The sequence below is a fragment of the Bos javanicus genome, chromosome 10, assembly GCF_032452875.1.
Source record: "Bos javanicus breed banteng chromosome 10, ARS-OSU_banteng_1.0, whole genome shotgun sequence".
In the NCBI taxonomy this organism is placed as follows: domain Eukaryota; kingdom Metazoa; phylum Chordata; class Mammalia; order Artiodactyla; family Bovidae; genus Bos; species Bos javanicus.
The window spans coordinates 4,578,985-4,592,913 of NC_083877.1; the positions used below are offsets into that span (position 1 = coordinate 4,578,985).

A 13,929-nucleotide genomic window follows, 5' to 3' on the forward strand; every position below is an offset into this window, starting at 1 on the left:
ACCACTTACTGGTGGAATCTAAAAAACGATCCAAATGAACTTATTTACAAAACAGAAATAGATTCACAGACACAGAAAACAACCTTATGGTTTCCAAAGAGGATAGCAGGGTGAGGAGAAAGACAAATTAGGAGTTTGGGGTTAACGTGCTTGTGTTTGTACGTTAGTCATTCAATTCAGTTCAGTTCAGTTCAGTCGCTCAGTCGTGTCCAGCTCTTCGAGACCCCATGAATCGCAGCACACCAGGCCTCCCTGTCCATCACCAACTCCCGGAGTTCACTCAGACTCACGTCCTTCGAGTCAGTGATGCCATCCAGCCATCTCATCCTCTGCCGTCCCCTTCTCCTCCTGCCCCCAACCCCTCCCAGCATCAGAGTCTTTTCCAATGAGTCAACTCTTCGCATGAGGTGGCCAAAGTATTGGAGTTTCAACTTTAGCATCATTCCTTCCAAAGAAATCCCAGGGCTGATCTCCTTCAGAATGGGCTGGTTGGATGTCCTTGCAGTCCAAAGGACTCTCAAGAGTCTTCTCCAACACCACAGTTCAAAATCATTCAGTTGTGTCCAACTCTTTGGGACCCCATGGACTGTAGCCCCAGGCTTCTCTGTTCTTGGAATTTTCCAGGCAAGAATACTAGAGTGAGTAGCCATTCATTTCTCTGGGAGATCTTCCTGACCCAGGGATTGATCCTGGATTCCCTGTACTGCAGGCAGACTCTTTACTGTCTGAGCCCCCAGGGAAGCCCTAACATATTTACATGTATTTAAAGGATGTATTTATACATAATATAGGTAAACAAGGAGGACCTACTGCATAGCACAAGGAACTATATTCGTTATCTTGTAATAACCTATAATGGAAAATAATCTGAAAAAGAATATATATACATATAACTGAACCACTTTACTGTACACTTGAAATTAATATGACATTGTAAAATAACTATACTTCAATTTAAAGAGGCTTCTCTGATTGCTCAGTTGGTAAAGAGTCCACCTGCAATGCAGGAGACCCTGGTTTGATCCCTGGGTCAGGAAGATCTGCTGGAGAAGGGATAGGCTACCCACTCCAGTATTCTTGGTCTTCCCTTGTGGCTCAGCTGGTAAAGAATCCACCTGCAATGTGGGAGGCCTGGGTTCAATCCCTGGGTTGGGAAGATCCCCTGGAGAAGGGAAAGGCTACCCACCCCAGTATTCTGGCCTGGAGAATCCCATGGAGAGAGGAGCCTGGCGGGCTACAGTCCACGAGGTCGCAAAGAGTTGGACACAACTGAGCGACTTCACACACTCACACACACACACAAAGAATCAGACATGACTGAGTGATTTTCATTTCACTTCAATTCTTCAATTTAAAAATAAAATATAAATAATAGGATGCTGCTTTGACAGCTCCACCTCATTTGAGGAGGAATGTGTGCCTTTCGTGAAGAGGCATTAATCTCCTTGTCTCTAGGCTACTAAGAAACAGTTTCACAAACATGCGTCACATATGTATATCCTGCCAGTCCCCACCTGATGTATTTCAGACAGTAAGCTCTCACCTGGCCTTTAAGGAGAATGAGAGAGGACATGAATGAATGAGTGAATTTCTGGAGGAAGGCTTTAAAGGACATCAGTTACTTTTCTGGCTGGGAGTTTTGTGGCTCTATGGTAAGCCCTTCCATGAAAGAGAAGTTTTTCAGGGCTTTGTTTCTAGCAGTGGAAGCATTAGAATCCATCAGTAAAAGACACAAAGACGTGAGGCAGAGAGGCGGGGAGGCAGAGGCCGGCCCAGCACAGTCAGTCTGACCCACTGTGTCCCCATGGCCTTGTGTGCACCAGAGCACAGGTACTAAGAGAGATGCAGACACAGCGGGGCATGCTGCCCTCAAGCTCAGGATGGACGACGGAAGATGGACATGGACATCAATCACCACAATACAAGGTCAGATGGGACCTCTGTTTGAAAAAAAAAAAAAAATTTGAACCAAGTGTTCTGGGAGGAGAGAAAGAGGTCAGATGATGCCAGCTAGGGGAAGCAGGAAATGCCAGCCTCTGAACTAGCTGTATTTTGATTGATAGAGATTAGCAGGGAAGGACTTTCTACGCAAGTGAAGCTCCCTGGAGATGCGGTGGGAGCGCAGGCAGAGGAGAACAGGCAGTTCATTCCGCCTGATTAAGCAGTGGTTGCACACTGGCCAGCTCTGCACTAATCTTCCCTTGGCTGGTACATTATTGTGTTTTTTTCCCCCAAAACCAAATGCTGTATTCGAATGCCCTGAGGAAGGACCTGGACTGTATATCCCTCATCCTTCTCCACTGTCTGACTTCGCATTCACATACTCTTGTCAGCTGCTGTCCCTATAGGTTTTAGGAGGGGAAGGGCCCTGTTTACTAAAGCAGAGAGTGTCTGAGAGCTTGTTGGGGAACAAGGGGACAGGCAGGGGATCGTCACCTGGAATTAAGGCAGAGAGAGAGTCTGGGGAGTGGTGTATGGAAAAGGTGGAATTTGATGGGGGGAAAAATGCACATGTATTTTCACTAACTTCTAGCTGAAATTTAGCATTTCTTTCCCTTTTGTATTTGAATGAAAAACAAATCACAATTGTATGAGCAGTATGTGTGATTTTGTTACCAATAAAACTCACAGATGATTCCACATATCAATAGTTGTTGCAGATTTCGCATATCAGTCTTAAACTACTGTCTATGTTCAATACTTTGACATTACATTAGTTATGAGACTTAAGCCAGCTCTAGTCATTTAATGAGTTAATAAAGAAGTACATATCCTACTATACAAAAAATCTGATACATATTTTGATATAAATTCCATCTAATTGGTTTCCTTTATACTCTTACATGTTTTATTTACACGTTTTAAAACATAATTCTGAGAAGGAGCCCATAGTTTTCACCAGACCATCAAAAGTGGCCATGACACCAAATAGATTAAAAACCTTTGCTGAAGGTAGCTTGCAACCATACAACATACATGCATATATAACATACAGTCACTTCAGTCATGTCTGACTCTGTGTGACCCCTAGCTTGCCAGGCTCCTCTGTCCATAGGATTCTCCAGGCAAGAATACTGGAGTGGGTTGCCACCCCCTCCTCCAGGGGATCTTCAACCATGTAACAGAGAGCTTTAAATATCTTCAGCAGTGTGAATTTAATCTCATAGTCCAATGGGAGCCACTGAAGGGTTTTTTTATGTCAATTATTACTTTTCAATAATCTAATTGCAGTATAATTACTTTTAATCAATGTTATTAAGGTATTGTTGTTAGTCACAAAGCCTTGTCCGACTCTCTGCAACCCCATGGACTGTAGCCAGCCAGGCTCCTTTATGCATGGAATTTCCCAGGCAAGAATGCTGGAGTGGGTTGCCATTCCCTTCTCCAGGGGATTTTCCTGACCCAGGGACCAAACCTGCATCTCCTGCATCGGCACACAGATTCTTTACCACTGAGCCTCCTGGGAGGTCCTTATAAATATAACAAAGCACATATCTTTAGAAATTCAGTGAGTTTTGACAAATGTGCAGATACACATGTAACTACCACTAAAATCAAAATACAAATTGGGTAATAGAAAGTAAAACTGCAAAAACTGTATGTCCTGCTCTTGCAGTCTCAAAGGATTCCCCACTCTGGGCTCACAAAGGCACTAGTTCTTCACTGAGGGACCCAGAACCTGAGCTTTACAGGAGAACAGTTCCCAGAACAATGCAGGTTCACAAAGGGATGGCTTATTGATAATAAGGGACTTATGTATTCATGGGGTACGTACACGAACAGCCTAATGTCAGTCCTCACATATCTACCTATAACAATTTATGTAACCTCTATCAAGATCATAACATTACCCTGGTTAAGAGGGGGCCAGAATCTGAACGTCCGTTCTTATTGGCTGATACCATGCAATGCTGCTAACCTACTGGTACATGGGTTGAGGATAGCTGTTTTATATTACCCACAACTTATGTTATATTTTATTGAAACTCCTGAAAACTGTAGACATTCATTAAAAAAAAAAAAAAAAGTCTCCCATTATCTCCTGGGACTCTGGGAAATCAGCACAATTTAGTTTGCCAGGGCTCACAAATATTTACTGAGATGGCATGAGACAAAACAAAGTCACAAGACTGTTTGCATTAGAAGTTATTACATTAGCTGCATTAGGGTAGGTTTCCACTCTCCAAAAATAAACTAGGCGTTTCCCTTTTAAAGACATAAAAATCAATCATTTTAGAACAGCTCTCCTAATCTTCTTAAAGGGCTTCCCTGGTAGCTCAGCTGGTAAAGAATCCACCTGCAATGTGGGAGATCTGGGTTCGATCCCTGGGTTGGGAAGATCTGCTGGGGAAGGGATAGGCTATCCATTCCAGTATTCTGGCCTGGAGAATTCCATGGACTGTACAGTCCTTGGGGTCACAGAGAGTTGGACACAACTGAATGGCTTTCACTTCACTTCACTTCAATCTTCTTAAGGACTGCTAAAGTTATTACTGAAACACTTCAAATATTTTTTTTAGTGTGTGAAATAAAATTGAAAAGAGCTAATTTTCTAGGAGAGTACATTTGGGGGGCTTTCCTTGACTATTATACAGGTATTTTGTATTACTCATGTAAGGAAAGCAAATTACATGAAGTAAACACATTTGTTCCAATATAAGCTTTTTGCAAGAATGTTCATAAGCCTGCCATTGCATAATGATGATGACAACAGAGGTAAGTAATATATAAGTGATAGAAATAATTTTTTCCCAATGTAGATGGTGAGTCTTCTAGCATTTAATAATAATATTTCTTATTTGTTGGATGCTGGCTGTGAACCAACATAGTATAAGACAATTTATTTACATATATGTTCTCATTTAATCCACCCAACAATCCTAAAAACAGTATTAATGTCCATACTTTTTACCGATGAGGAAACTAAGAAGCACAGAGCCCTAAGAGGCGGATCTGACTCTGTCTTCCAAAATTCTATTCCTTCCACTTCCTTATTTTACCCAGCAATATATTACTTATTATCTTACTTTCTAGACTTTGTTAATTGTGCTTCAAAATCTCACTTTACAACACCTGAATTGAAAGGTATGAACCAAGAGTGATGGATTCTATTTTACAAGGGAGACTCTCATCTTTTGTAACTGGTGAGGAGTGAATTCTTAAGGAGAGGACCCCACCACCAAGCTCCCATGTCTAGCTGGCTTCATTCTTCCCTCCAAGACCTCTACTCTGAGCTCCTTCATTTATTACAATAGACTGAATGTTTGCTAAGTCGCTTCAGTCGTGTCCGACTCTGTGTGACCCCATAGATGGCAGCCCAACAGGCTTCCCTGTCCCTGGGATTGTCCAGGCAAGAACACTGGAGTGGGTTGCCATTTCATTCTCCAGTGTTTGAAAGTGAAAAGTTAAAGTGAAATCGTTCAGTCGTGTCCGACTCTTCACGACCCCATGGACTGCAACCTACCAGGCTCCTCCGTCCATGGGATTTTCTAGGCAAGAGTACTGGAATGGCTTGCCATTGCCTTCTCCGAGACTGAATGTTTATGTGCCCCCAAAACTCATGTGTTGAAACCCTAATCCCCAGTTTAATGGTATTTGGAGATGAGGACTTCCGGAGGCAATGAGGTCATGAGGGTGGAATCATAGATGGGACTAGAGAGTTTTTAAGAGGAATTCAGCTCAGTTGTGTCCAACTCTTTGCGACCCCATGAACTGCAGCACGCCAGGCCTCCCTGTCCATCACCAACTCCCAGAGTCCACCCAAACCCATGTCCATTGAGTCGGTAATGCCATCCAACCATCTCATCCTCTGTCGTCCCCTTCTCCTCCTGCCCCCAATCTTTCCCAGCATCAGGGTCTTTTCCAATGAGTCAGCTCTTTGCATCAGGTGGCCAAAACTCAAAACTGTTGGAGTGTCAGCTTCAACATCAGTCCTTCCAATGAACACCCAGGACTAATGTCCTTTAGGATGGACTGGTTGGATCTCCTTGCAGTCCAAGGGACTCTCAAGAGTCTTCTCCAACATCACAGTTCAAAAGCATCAATTCTTCGGTGCTCAGCTTTCTTTATAGTCCAACTCTCACGTCCATACATGATTACTGGAAAAACCATAGCTTTGACTAGACAGACCTTTGTTGGCAAAGTAATGTCTCTGCTTTTGAATATGCTATCTAGGTTGGTCATAACTTTCCTTCCAAGGAGTAAGCGTCTTTTAATTTCATGGCTGCAATCACCATCTGCAGTGATTTTGGAGCCCCCAAAAATAAAGTCTGACACTGTTTCCACTGTTTCCCCATCTATTTCCCATGAAGTGATGGGACCGGATGCCATGATCTTAGTTTTCTGAATGTTGAGCTTTAAGCCAACTTTTTCACTCTCCTCTTTCACTTTCATCAAGAGGCTCTTTAGTTCTTCTTCACTTTCTGCCATAAGAGTGATGTCATCTGCATATCTGAGGTTATTAATATTTCTTCCAGCAATCTTGATTCCAGCTTGTGCTTCCTCCAGCCCAGCATTTCTCATGATGTACTCTGTATAGAAGTTAAATAAGCAGGGTGACAATATACAGCCTTGACGTACTCCTTTTCCTATTTGGAACTAGTCTGTTGTTCCATGTCCAGTTCTAACTGTTGCTTCCTGACCTGCATACAGGTTTCTCAAGAGGCAGGTCAGGTGGTCTGGTATTCCCATCTCTTTCAGAATTTTTCACAGTTTATTGTGATCCACACAGTCAAAGGCTTTGGCATAGTCAATAAAGCAGAAATAGATGTTTTTCTGGAACTCTCTTGCTTTTTCGATTTTCCAGTGGATGTTGGCGATTTGACGTCTGGTTTCTCTGCCTTTTCTAAAACCAGCTTGAACATCTGGAAGTTCACGACGTGAGTGAATTTGCTTCCCCTCTGGTCTCTCTGCTGTATGAGGATATGACTAGTAGATGGTATTCTGCAAACCAGAAGGAATCCCGCACCAGACACCAGATGTCTTGATTTTGGATTTCCCAGTCTCCAGAACTGTGAGAAATAAATGCCTGTTGCTTAATACACTTTGTGGATTGTATTCTGTTACAGTATCCTGAACTAAGAAACGTGATTCCCAGTTACTGCACAGCCATACAAGTGCACCTAAAGACTATACCTGATCATCTTCTTTTCACTCTTTTTAAGCTATTCTTAGTTATTCTTCCCAAGAGCATGTTTTTTAGGTAATTCAACAATAATGGCAGAGAACGGCCATAGAGCTACTGCAGGGCCTGCTGTAATCTCAGTATCGTGCAGTGAACAAGCGCATTCATGAGAGGTCATCAAAAGGAAACTCGAGCTTTGACTCCAACCGTCCCTTTAAAATTTGTTCAGTTTCCCTTCCCCTGAATGAAATCCAGCATGTTCCATGACTTTACTGCTCACTCTTGGGAAACAGGCCATCTCAGGTCACTTTACGTCACAGAACAGTCTCCACGCAATAATGAGAATGCCCCATTCCATGCAATGCAAAGAACTCTTTCTTTGATTTAGTGTTAGATCTTTTCCCTCTCCCAGCAAGGGCAGAGTTCCAGCAAGAGAGGTGGTGGGCCTTTTCTTACTACCACCCTGCTGAGTAATGCTCGTAGGTCCTTGGGGTTAGAGGGAAGAGGGAAAGGAGTAGAAAGTTCTTCCTTGACTGGTGTCATTCTAAAGGGCTTTGTGTTATCTGGCATGGGAGATGCTTAAAGCTGATTCTCCCATAGGGATCACTGTGGATTCTTGGAGGGATCCCTTGGTAGGTCCCTCCCACTGCAACTCTGCTTGAGCAATCAATAGTTTCTCATTAAATTTCAACAACTTCCATTTTGATCTGTCTCATCATCCTTTTTGGTACCTGATAGATGTTCTATTTCAGAATCTCAGCCCGCATTTCTTATTTAACAGCCTATAATATTCACCATTACATAATGCCTACATACTATGGTTCATTGTCAGCTGGACATAAAGTTAGAGTATAAGTGTAGAATGACATGCCTCTCAGCCAGGAAAACTATATATTAAAAATGCTGTCTGGCCCTTGTTACAATACCTGGAAATTTTCTCATATTTAATTCCTTTCATTCAATTTTTTGTTGTTGTTGTAATACATGGCTTGTAGGATCTTAGTGCCCTGATTAGGGATTGAACCTGGTCTCTAGCAGTGAAAGCACTGAGTGCTAACCACTGGACCTCTAGGGAATTCTCTCAAAGAATTCTCTCAAATTTCTTCTGACTACAATTTGAAAATGGATTGTAATGCCTCTTCCACAGAAGTTGATTCTTTTTTCAATTTGTTCCACATTTTGGTGGTTTTCAGTAAATAAGAACTCTTAACTCTGTTCATCCTATGCTTGGAACTGAAACCAATCCTGTCTCTCCTTGTTGATGGAAAATTTTCCTATGAGCTCATCATGTTTTTACATTTCTCTATGTAAGAATGCAGATGAAGGCATAAACTCAAGTTCCTAATCCCCAGACGATCTGCATCCTAACAGCAGATCACTGCACCATTCTTGGTCAATATCACGTGTGCTGTTGATGCACTTATTAGAGATTCATTGGAGTCATATTGTTTAAAATAACAGTAGCATGTTCATTTTTAAACACTCTAATCCCTTTCCCTCTTTCTCACTCTGCCTTCAGAATTATATCAGAGACCACTGTAGCAACTGCATCACCGTGAAAGTGACTAGGGTAAGGAGAGTATGGCATCTAACAGAAAAAAATTTAAGGAGGTTCTCACTTCTGTGGTCATTGAAGCTCAGTGTCTTCAATTTCACACTCTGGGTGCCTCACTCACCTTACCCTAGTCCTGTCTCTGTGTATCAGATCTGCATTTACTCAGTAATAATCTTGAGAACCTTCTGTGAGCCAAACACTGTTCCTGATTGTGGACATCAGAAGGAGAGCAGTCAGATAAAAGTTTATGCCCTTATTGGATAGTACCAAGTGCCATGGAGGAAGATAAAGCAGAGAAAGGGAATAAGGAAGTGCCAGAGTTGGGTAGGGGATGTCATTTACAATAGGGCGGTCAGGGAAATCCTTATTGAGAAGGTAATATTTGAGCAAAGAATTGAAAGAGGTAAAAAGTTTTTGAACACTTACTAAACTGCTCAAAATATCTTCTGAATTTGTTGCCAATAGTTTATGATGAATATATTTTACAAAACTATCTGGCTTCTCTTGACACATCCAAAGATCTGGCAACACGGAGCCCCCTCCCTGTACAACAACGAGACGAGCTGAGAGGGGTGGCCTCTCTGAACCATGCTGAGGCCTTGCATAGGACAAAAAGCTTTCTGGTTCTCCAGCTCTCCATCTGCCTGCCTTGCTCTCTTACATCACTTGTCTGTCCCTTGCAGAATCTGAGTTTGCAAACTTTGACAAGAATCCATAAGAGAGAACTCCAGTGCTGCCAGCCTCCCTCCAAGCAGTGATTCGGAGGCTTGATGGCTCTGGAGGTGAGAGGGTCTGCTCACCAGACCCCAGTAAAGTCAGTCCACTAATGAGGCCCGGTGGCCCTGACTCTGGACTCCAGAGATGAGGGTGTTTACTTAGTTGCCTCCAGCCGAGGGGAGAAGGTGCTGCTGGGCTGTCCTCTTGCACAGTGACTGGCAATACCAGATCTTCGTTAAAACCCTGCTACCCTAGTTCACACACGTTCGAACTTTCAACTAGTCCTTTTCTTGAAGCAAAAGAAAAAAATATTCTGGGGTGTGCAATGCGTGGGTTTCTCTCTCAGCAGAATTTTAATACAAGCAGTTGCAGGTCTCTGAAACCCCACCTACCTGCTGGCACATGTCAGGCACAGGAATTTTCCACTTGGGTGAGACGCCTGTACAATCACTGAAACTGAGGAAGAGATGTGCGGTGATAGACAGCACTGACAGACGCTTCGGTGAAGCGACGACAGGCCCCCATCCTCACAGCCAGGAGAAGAGAGGGCACTCCCATCACAACTATCGCATATCCGTACATGCGTTAGCTGGAATTTTGTTTCTGCAACTCTCTGCTAAACTGGGCTTCCCCAGTGGCTCAGCGGTAAAGAATCTGCCTGCAATGCAGGAGATGCAGGAAACTTAGGTTCGATCCCTGGGTCAGGAAGATCCCCTGGAGGAGGGCATGGCAAACCCACTCCAGCATTCTTGCCGGGAGAATCCCAAGGACGGAGGAGCCTGGCAGGCTACAGTCCTTGGGGTCACAAAGAGTCGGACATGACTGAAGCAACTGAGCACACACGCACTGCCTATATTACAAGATTTTAAACTGAGGCCAAGTAGGTGAGAACAAGTTCAGATTTCTTAATTTCAATTTATGTAATAATTTCCACTGTGGAAAAAGAAAGAAAAGAGTGAAGTCGGGATAACAACAAGATCCTACTGCATAGACAGGGAACTATATTCAGTATCCTGTGATAAACTCCAATGGAAAAGAACATGTGTATGTCTAACTGAATCATTGCTGTACAGCAGAAATTCACACAACATTGTAAATCAACTATATTTCAATAACATTTTTAAAAATTTAAAAAATACTAAAAAATAATCTCTACTGTGAAATTGCATGAAACTAGTTTTGTTATAAAATGAAAATAGCTGGGACCACTGTGACTCTGAGTCAGATATAGCATGTTTGTTTGATAAATGATTTAAAATTCTGGATATATTTCAATTAACTTGCTATGTTTACACTGGATTAAAAACTCTCAAACCCCGCCTAGTGTACAGAGTACATTACATCTCTGCTTTATTTCACAATCAGTTAAGAAGAAAGAAAAACTAGGGAGGGGGAGCATATTCCCAATCTTAACTCCAAGTTGGGTAATGGGATATTGAACTTTCATGTTAGTAAAAACGAAAACCATGGGTAAACAATTAGAATTATTTTAAAGACAAGTTTGCAAATAACTAGCAGGCCACTCACATAACACGAATATTAAATGCAGATGAATTGAGGGGAAACATTTTAGGGTGACCCAAAGAAAATCTGTGAAATAGGAGAAATCCTCTCTGGGTACAAACCTTCTTTTCTCGGTACTGTCCTTCATCTTTATCAGCCTGTCCTGCCCACCACTCCCCACACAGTTCTCATAATCAAACTCTCCTCCACACTTCAGCCTCCCCCTGTCAAAGCATGGGCCAATGGGAAAGCGCAAGAAACTTGCAAAGATCTTTTTTAAAAAGCTCTGGTTCAAAAATTGCTACTGATTTTCAGAACATAAGGGAAAGAAGGTCAAAGGAAGAAAGACTGTGTCTCCTTACAAATTCTTATGACTTGTTTCTTCTCTGGAGCACATTTTTTTCAAAGGATGTAACCATTTACACAATGGAAGGTTTTTGTAGTTTTCTTTTGGGAATCAAACATTAAGCAGCAGTATCTGGGAATACCAAAAGAAACAGAATTTTAATTTTTCCATGAAAATAAATCTTCGGAGTTCTTTTATAGCCAGCCTGTATCCCTTTTCATTCACTTTTTGTTTTACTTGTTAGACAAACTTGCAAATAACTACTGACCCAAACCCAAAGCTTGAATACTAAATCCATATTAACTGCAGGAAAATTTAATTTTAGTTTGACCCTCCATTTTCAGGAAACCACATGTGGGAGAGAGATTATTTTTAAATATTCCTTAAGATGTAACACAGCCATTTAACAAGAAACACATTTTTTAAAAAGACTAAGGAACAAAAATGTTGGGTACCAGTCTCTTTGCAGTGACCTAGAGATCACAGCACTGGTGAATAATTCTGCTTTTCCTGAGATTCAACCTGCTTACCTGTTTTCCTTTCAGGAGTCATTACTAAGGTGCAGCAGTGTCTCAGATGTCCACAAATAGATGATGGAGGCCAGCCCTTGTCCTCAAGGCCATGCATGGTATGAGAAAACCACTATCATTTCTCCACTTTCTGGGACCATCCCTCTCTCTCCACCCCTGGCATCTTTTTCCTTCCTACAGAGGAAGAGCTTCTCTCTTCTGACCCCTGGTTCCATGGGCTCTTAGTTCCCCAATCAAGGACCGAGCCTGCGTCCCCTGCACTGGAAGGCAGACTCACAGATGCTTAACCACGGGCCCACCAGGGAAGTCTCTCTTTTCTCCTTTGAACCATCTTCCCCTCTTCCTTTCGGGCTGAAACTGGCACCCATCTCCCCTGTTCTGAGACCCTTCCTGACACTGTGCTGTCACCACAAGACTACTGTCAACGTTCTTTCCCTGCCAGTCATGCTGAACAAAGACCCTACAGCTGCCCCAACACCGCTTGCAGGAAAATCACCCAGAGTGCATCTGCATTCGAAGGCACACTTTGAGTCAGTGAGGGCCAGCAAATCTGCGTTTCTAATGAGCCCTCGGGCGATGCCCACGTGGAGGACTCTCCAGTCAGTGCATTCACTCTTGATTGTTCATTTATCCCTCACTATCTCTTCCACCTCCCTCAAGTGGTTCCTAAAAATCACCACTGATCTTCTTACCCTCATATCCAGTGGCTCTTCCCCTTGTCCTTAGCATCTTTACTCCGTCCACACTATCGTTTTTCACAAGTGGTCACTTGCCATCCTTTTCTTGAAATTTCTTCTCTTGGATTCACTGATATGATGATACTCCTTTGGCTCTTATTTCATGAGCAACTCCAGTTTCCATTGATTGTAGCCCTTCCTCCTCCTGTGACCTGAAAGAACCTAGTAACCCCCCAAGTGATAACCCTCCAATTCAGTATTTGCTCTTTGGTTTACCTTTGTCTTTGTTCCTTCCCTCAGGAACTATCCGATTTCATGACTGCAAAGTGCATTTTTCAGATGCATGTTTCTAAAGGGACCTTTGCCCCAAATCACATTCCAACCTCTAACTCCACCTGGACAAGCTACTCAAACCTGAAACTTAGGTTTTAAACCAAACTCGAGACCTAATTTCTATGGCTCACTTTTCTGTTTCTATGAGTGATGTCATTATTACTCTGGTCATGCAAGCCCCTAATCTCTGCGTTATTCTTGGTTTTCCTGTCCCTTTATATTCTATCAGAAATTCTAAGCCAGAAGGACAGGGACGACAGTTCACAGGATCCAGCAATGAGTGAGTTGAGAGTACTGGACTGGGAGGTTTACTAACCACATTTCCAGCTACAGTTTAGTGACACTTTTATATCCTGATGATAAGTCTACATACAGCTCAGCTAACTCACCAGCTTAAACCCGCCAGCCTGTTTTTCATCTCCCCTGTTTTCTACTCTCTCTTTTCATTTGCATCCACATCTCCTGTTTCCTTTTCAGTCCTCTCCTGTCTCATTCTTTCTTTTTCTCTTTCTCTTCCATTGGTAATCAACCAGACATTTTCAAAGGAATCATGGCCTTCTCTCATGGTACAGTGGATAAGAATCCACCTAGCACTGCAGGGAGCATGGGCCCCATCCCTGGTCCAGGAAGATCCCACACGCCATGGAACAGCTGAGCCTGTGCGCCACAACTCCTGAGCACGAGAGCCACAACTACTGAGTCCATGAGTGCCTCGAGCCCACATGCCGAACAAGAGATGCCACTGTAGTGAGAAGACTGTGCCCTGCAATGAAGAGCAGACCCTGCTCACCGCTGTTAAAGAAAGCCCATGCACAGCAATAAAGATTCAATGCAGCCAAAAGCAAATCAAATAAAGGCAATCACATTCCTGTAGCCTCTCTCAATTAGAACTCATTTAGTGAATAACACCTTTCCAGTCCTACCCACCTCTTATCTAGCTATCTCACATTTTATTTCCTCACCATACTCATTCTTGTCATCCTTCTGAATCTTAAAACAGTTCCAGGAGAACAAAGACCATTCCTACATTATTATCTTGTCTTGTATCCCCTTGGTGTCTGACATGAAGTGCTCAGTAAGTGCATTCAGTAAGTGAAAGGAGGAAAGAGGGAAGAGAAGGCAAGGGGGAAGAGAAAGAATACGAT

At 42.8% G+C, this 13,929-nt stretch overlaps 1 long non-coding RNA gene across 1 annotated transcript; it reads left to right on the forward strand.

Annotated features, from left to right (window-relative positions):
• The first annotated feature begins 1,467 nt into the window (after positions 1–1,467).
• Positions 1,468–13,673, forward strand: LOC133255541 (uncharacterized). The gene is made up of 3 exons (XR_009738966.1): positions 1,468–1,926; positions 11,790–11,872; positions 13,318–13,673. It is a non-coding gene; the product is annotated as an uncharacterized LOC133255541 (long non-coding RNA).
• The last annotated feature ends 256 nt before the right edge of the window (positions 13,674–13,929 follow it).